Below are 6,000 nucleotides of genomic sequence, written 5' to 3'. Positions count from 1 at the left end.
TTTCAAAAACACAAATACTTGACATAGTTAACACATTTGGTGTTAAGAATCTCTGTCAAAATGAGAATGCAGCTGACAATGGCTTCAAAAGACCTAGCTCTCAGAGGACCCTAGGAATTTGACTGGCCTGTAGGCTATGGTTTACTGACTCCTGTTCTAGAGCATCTATGTGTGCTACAGAATATGCCTTTTTCATAGCAGTTGTTACAATGCATTGTAGTAGGGTTTACATGTTTGCTGAAACAGGCCCTGAGTTTATTCATGTTTGTTTCCCCCGTACCTAGCAGCGTAGTTGGCATAAATAGGCTCTAAAATTTTTTATTTAGTGGATCAAGCAAGATTCAAATAGAAACTCATAAGACTGATGAAAAATTTAAAACATGTGGCTGTTTCCTGGTTTGTGGAAACACTCGAGTACCAGTCTACTATTGTTCGTGTTTCAAAGGACTGTGCAGAAACAGAGTTATTGAGGTATAATTCACATACCACACAATCCACCCATTTAAAATATATGATTCTGAGATTTGTTGTTGTTTTTGAGGTATAATTGACATAACATTAAACTGGTATCAGGTGTACAAGATAAGATTTATTTCTGAAGGGAGAGATGGAAAGCAAAAGGGGAAAGGGACCTCTTTTTCTTGACTTGCACACTGGTTAATACTGTGGTGTTTGTGGTGTTGTCTTTTTTTTAAATTTTTATTTATTTATTTGAGCTGGGGGTTGGTTAGTAGGGTAGGAAGGGAGACAGATAAGCAGACTCCCCACTGAGCACCAAGCTGGACACGGGATGTGGGATTCAATCTCAGAACCCTGAGAACACAACTCTGACATCATGACCGGACCTGAAACCAAGAGTCTGTCGCTCAACCAACCGAGCCATGCAGTCACCTCTGTTGTCCTTTTTTACTTCAAAGATTTTCTTTGTCAGAGAGAGAGTGAGAGCGAGCACAACCAGGCAGAGAAGCAGGCAGAGAGAGAAGCAGGCACCCCACTGAACAAGGAGCCTGATGTGGACCTCTATCCCAGGATCCTGGGATCATGACCTGAGCAGAAGGCAAGCACTTAACAGATTGAGCCACCCAGGCATCCCACCCCCTGCAGCCCTTTTGATAATGATACAAATAACCCTTCTAGATTGTTTTCTGTTTAGATTAGGGGAAATTTAGAACGTGGTAAATCAATGGGTGTCTAAAGATGGGTAGAGGAGGCCACAAATGGAGAAAAGGAGAAAGAAAAAGTGTTCTCAAATATGTTATTTATTTTGCATTGGGAGAAAAGAAGCTGGTTGAAAGGGACATTATGTTCTGTGTGGGGAATCAGTATAAATCTGAAATTTGCGCATTATCTTTGAATATGCTAAGACTGGTCCTAGGATGAGAGTCTCATTCTTTCAGACTCAAGTATCCAGGGCAGATATCCCTAGACTTAAATCATTTCTCATTCTATTATTTTCATAAATATTACTGTATTGGTTATCAATTATTGCATGACAAATTGTCCCCCCAAACTGAGGGCTTAAAGTAACAGTAAACATTTATCATATCACATAGTTTCTGTGGGTCTGGATTTTGGGAATGCCTTAGCTAGGTAGTTCTGGATTGGGGTAGCTCACAAGGTGGCAGTCAAGATGCCAGCTGGGCCTGTAGTCATCTGAAGGGGTGGAGGATCTGTTTTCAGGAACGGTTCATTAACATGGTTGACAGTCTGGTGTTGATTATCGATGTAATGCCTCTGTTCCTTGCCAGGTGACCACTTTTAAGGGCCGCCTGCTTAAGCATCCTGCTACTATGGCAAATGGCTTCCCTGTAAGTAAGTGATCCACGAGAGCATAAAGCAGAAGCTGCAAAATCTTTGATGACCTAGTCTTGGAATTTACACACTATAATTTCTGAAAAAGCCTATTAGTTACACAGGTCGGCCCAATTAGGTATGGAGGGATTCCACAAGGGTGAAGACACCAGGAGGTAGAGATCATTGGGGCTCGCTGTGGAGACTTGCTACCATATTTATTAAAACAACAACAACAACAACAACTCATAATAGTTAGATCAATTGATCTCAAAAGGGATTCCAGAATTCCAGTACCAGCTCTTGAATAATACGTTACTTTGCCATTTATCTTAACCGAACAAATACCTCTTGGGACAGCCCAATACATCTTAAATGGAAAAGATCAGAGAAAAAAGGGAGACCTGGGAAGCTGTTTTCCTTGAGAAGTCCCTTATCCTAGGATTCCCACTCCTGTGGCATTAACTTTCACTATATATTCAATCTTACACTTCCTGCTCTGAGATACACTGTTGCCCTATTCTCAAGATCCTCATCATAGAACACTTCTCTCTGCACTGCATTAAAATAAAAATTCATTCTTGATATGCAGCTACTGGTTTTCTTTCTCATATACTCTTCTATTTATCATTTTTTTAAAAAGATTTTATTTATTTATTTGACAGACAGAGATCACAAGTAGGCAGAGAGGCAGGCGGGGGCGGGGGGGTGGGGGGGTGGGAGGCAGGCTCCCTGCCGAGCAGAGAACCCGATGCGGGCCTTGATCCCAGGACCCTGGGATCATGACCTGAGCTGAAGGCAGAGGCTTAATCCACTGAGCCACCCAGGTGCCCACTCTTCTATTTATCTTAACCCTTCATGGATTTGCAAATGGAGTCAGTTATAAAATAACAATCAGAAGAATAATCATCTGTCCATATTTGGAGAATCCAGGTGTATCTACTGATTCATTATATAAAAAAATAAAATAAGAATTCTGTGAATACATTAACCAAAATCCTTACCGGGATGCCTAGGTCACTCAGTCAGTTAAACGACAGACTCTTGATTTTGGCTCAGGTTTGTGGGATGGAGCCCCTCTGCCCCCAGGCCTCGCCTGTGCTGAGAGTGCAGCCTGCTTAAGATTCTCTCTCTTCCTCTCTCTCTGCCTCTCCCCATCCCTCCCACTTCCAGCTGTCAAGCAGCTCTCTTCCCTCTAAAACAAAACAAAGAAACAAAACAAAAACCCCCAAACAAACAAACAAACAAACACCTTATCCATGATAGCAGACATTATATCTGGGTAGCTCAAACACTGAATCTGCTGAGTGAAAAATATTCTCTTTGAACAGAGAATAGTTATTTGAAATATCAATAGATATAATTTCAGGGAATTTGGATTTTTCCCCCTGTAAACTTCTTTAATCTTAAAGGAAAGCATTTGCAGGAACCCTAATCCCTTCCAATTAAAATTACTCGTCCAGCTAACATTGTGAAGTGAAATATATTCTGTGAGACAAAGTAATGGGAAAAACAACTTGTGGTTTTAATCAGTGGAAAGGAGACAAGTTGGCATCTTCTTTAAGTTTGAACAGAACAAGATGAGCTGCATCATCAATTGCCTTTAATGTACACTTTGTCCTGTTTTTCTTTTTTTTTTTTTTTTAAGATTTTTTTTTTATTTATTTATCTGACAGATAGAGATCACAAGCAGGCAGAGAGGCAGGCAGAGAGAGGAAGGGAAGCAGGCTTCATGCTGAGCAGAGAGCCCAATGTGGGGCTCGATCCCAGGACCCCAGGATCATGACCTGAGCTGAAGGCAGAGGCTCTAACCCACTGAGCCACCCAGGCGCCCCTGTCCTGTTTTTCTTCCAAGGATCTAGACATGACAGTCGAGGTATCTGCTGTTGTTTTTTTTTTTTTTTTTTTTTTTTTTTTTTTAAAGAATGTCGAGAAGCTGTGGCATTTCCTGAACAAGAAGAAACAGATTCTGTAACAGTTCTGAGATTGAATATAGGATTTATATTTAGCCTTTCCATACTCTTAATTAATCAGCTTTTAAAAAAAAAAAGATTTAATTTATTTATTTGACAGATAGAGATCACAAGTAGGCAGAGAGGCAGGCAGAGAGAGAGGAGGAAGCAGGCTCCCTGCTGAGCAGAGAGCCCGATGCAGGGCTCAATCCCAGAACCCTGGGATCATGACCTGAGCCCAAGGCAGCGGCTTAACCCACTGAGCCACCCAGGCGCCCCTAATCAGCTTTAATCAGAATGTCATTTCAGTGAAGAAAAAGATTTAAAGTAAAACGAAGCTCACAAGTCATTGCATATTTTCAGTTCTTGGCAGACTCCTGGGTGTCATTTTGATTACTAAGTTTAAAAAAAAAAAAAAAAAAAGCATTAGACACAGAAGTAAGTTTAAGAGACCTGAGTTTTAGTACTGTCAATCATGAGTTTTCTAGCCTTGGAAAGTTGTTAAACCTCTTTGAGGTTTTCTTCTGTAAAGTGGTGGATGGGAGCGGTTTAATCTTAAGGATTCCTCTTCACCAAAGAACTTGACGTAATCAACACCTAATACAAATTTATCCCACACAACCTCATTGCTCTGCTCTCCTCGTTTTTCCTTGGAAGTCTTCGAGGGACTCCCGCCTTCTCTTGCTGAGATTCCCATGCTATTGCTCGCAGGGGATGTTCATTGAACCCTTCGCTGATGGTGTTTGAAAAGGGGAAGGTAATCTTATTCTTCATGGGTTGCAAAAACTGTAAGAATACTTCAGGCTCCAGTCAGGTATACCAGGCTTCAGGCTGGTATTCTTTTCTGGAGGTCTCCGTCTCCTTTCCTCCTTATACCTTTAGGCCTCTCCCCAGTGCCGGCTGGTGATTAGCTTCACGTTAGGCGGTTCTGGGGACCGCGCCAATTTGTCAGATCCTGGCAGCTCCGGTTCTGAGGAGGAGGCATGGTAGGGCCTCACGATTTGGGGCCCTTCTTCGTGACCATCTCGGGGTGTAAATTCGTAATGTGACAACGTATCTCCGATTTTCTTCCCAAAAGCCCAGTCCTGGGGTCACAATCATGCCCCTATAAGCAAGTTAACTACTGAGCTAGGAGGACACCACTGTGCGCCAACCACTATCTCCGAAGCTCTACTTCTCGACTCTGGACAGGCGGGCAGTTGCGGCTGCGGCTGGAACTACAAGGCCCAGAATTCCTGCGCACATGCGCGCTGCCATTGTGATGCTCCTTTCCCGGTAACTCGCTCTCTCAGGCAAACCTGAAGATAGCGGCAATTCTCCGTTGGGGGGCGGAGACTCACCCTGCCTGACTCTCCGCCCTCTTCGTGATAGGCAATGGGATCAGCCAACCGACGTGGCGGGCCCGGGACGCGCTCTCCAATCAGCACCTGTGGAGGAGAGGTGGGCGTGCGTACTGGCAGGGCAGGTGGGCTAGGCTGTGTCGGGTTGCGAAGGGGGAGAATAACGTCGGGTCGGGTCAGCGGGCGCTGCAGTAGTCGCCGCAGCGGCGATGGGAGCGGTGGGGACGAGGCGGCGGCGGCGGCGGCAGGAGGAGGAGCAGGGGCTGGCACAAGAGCAGCGGCTGGGGGCGGCCAGCAGCAGCATTAACAGCAGCCGCCGCCGCCGCCAGTAAACGCGGACGTTACCCGAGGGGACTACCAAGCCGGCCGGCCCTGGAAGCCGCGCTCGGGTCCCGCCGCACTCGGCGGCGGGGGATGGGCAGGCGGCGGTGGTCCCGCTTACTGAGGGTTGATCCCTGCGGGTCCTGGCCCTGAGCTGGATCTGAGCCCTCCTCCCGAAATCCCTGCGTCCGCCACGGCCCAGGTAGGACACACCCCCCGAACCCCCAGGGCGCAGCTGGGTTGCCCTGGGCCCCGCCCTCTTCCAGTCCTGACCCCCTCCTTGGGCCGCACCCCTAGCGGAGTGACCGACCCTGGTGCGGAGGGGAAGGGTACGAGAGACTCATCGCTGCCCACGCCCTGGGCTTGTGCCAGATGTAGTCACTCCACCTCGGAGACCTTCTGCTTCTGCCCCTTTCCCCGAAGGCTTGTGCTCGGTTTCCTGAGAAGCTTTTGGTGTCTTCACTGAACTTGGAGGGTCACGAAGCTTCCACTGTTTCTCTCTCTGTGGGTGACCCACATATTACTTGTATTCGTGCTGCTTCTGGTACCAGGATTGAACACAGCATTCTCAGGATACACGGAGCGCTTCTTTCGCA

General features: G+C 46.1%; 1 protein-coding gene across 2 annotated transcripts in view; it reads left to right on the top strand.

Annotated features, from left to right (window-relative positions):
• The first annotated feature begins 5,479 nt into the window (after positions 1-5,479).
• TTBK2 (tau tubulin kinase 2) overlaps positions 5,480-6,000 on the top strand; it is a 153,502-nt gene continuing 152,981 nt past the window's right edge. The window contains exon 1 of one of the 2 annotated variants that reach the window (XM_046008710.1): positions 5,480-5,606. The gene's annotated coding sequence lies outside the window, so the exon portion shown is untranslated. The remainder of the gene's footprint in view (positions 5,607-6,000) is intronic. The other variant, XM_046008711.1, reaches the window with a different exon arrangement.

The sequence above is a fragment of the Meles meles genome, chromosome 6 (genome assembly GCF_922984935.1).
Source record: "Meles meles chromosome 6, mMelMel3.1 paternal haplotype, whole genome shotgun sequence".
Classification (NCBI taxonomy): domain Eukaryota; kingdom Metazoa; phylum Chordata; class Mammalia; order Carnivora; family Mustelidae; genus Meles; species Meles meles.
Note: the sequence above shows the minus strand (reverse complement) of the source record. Positions and strands in the feature narration are given on the sequence as shown.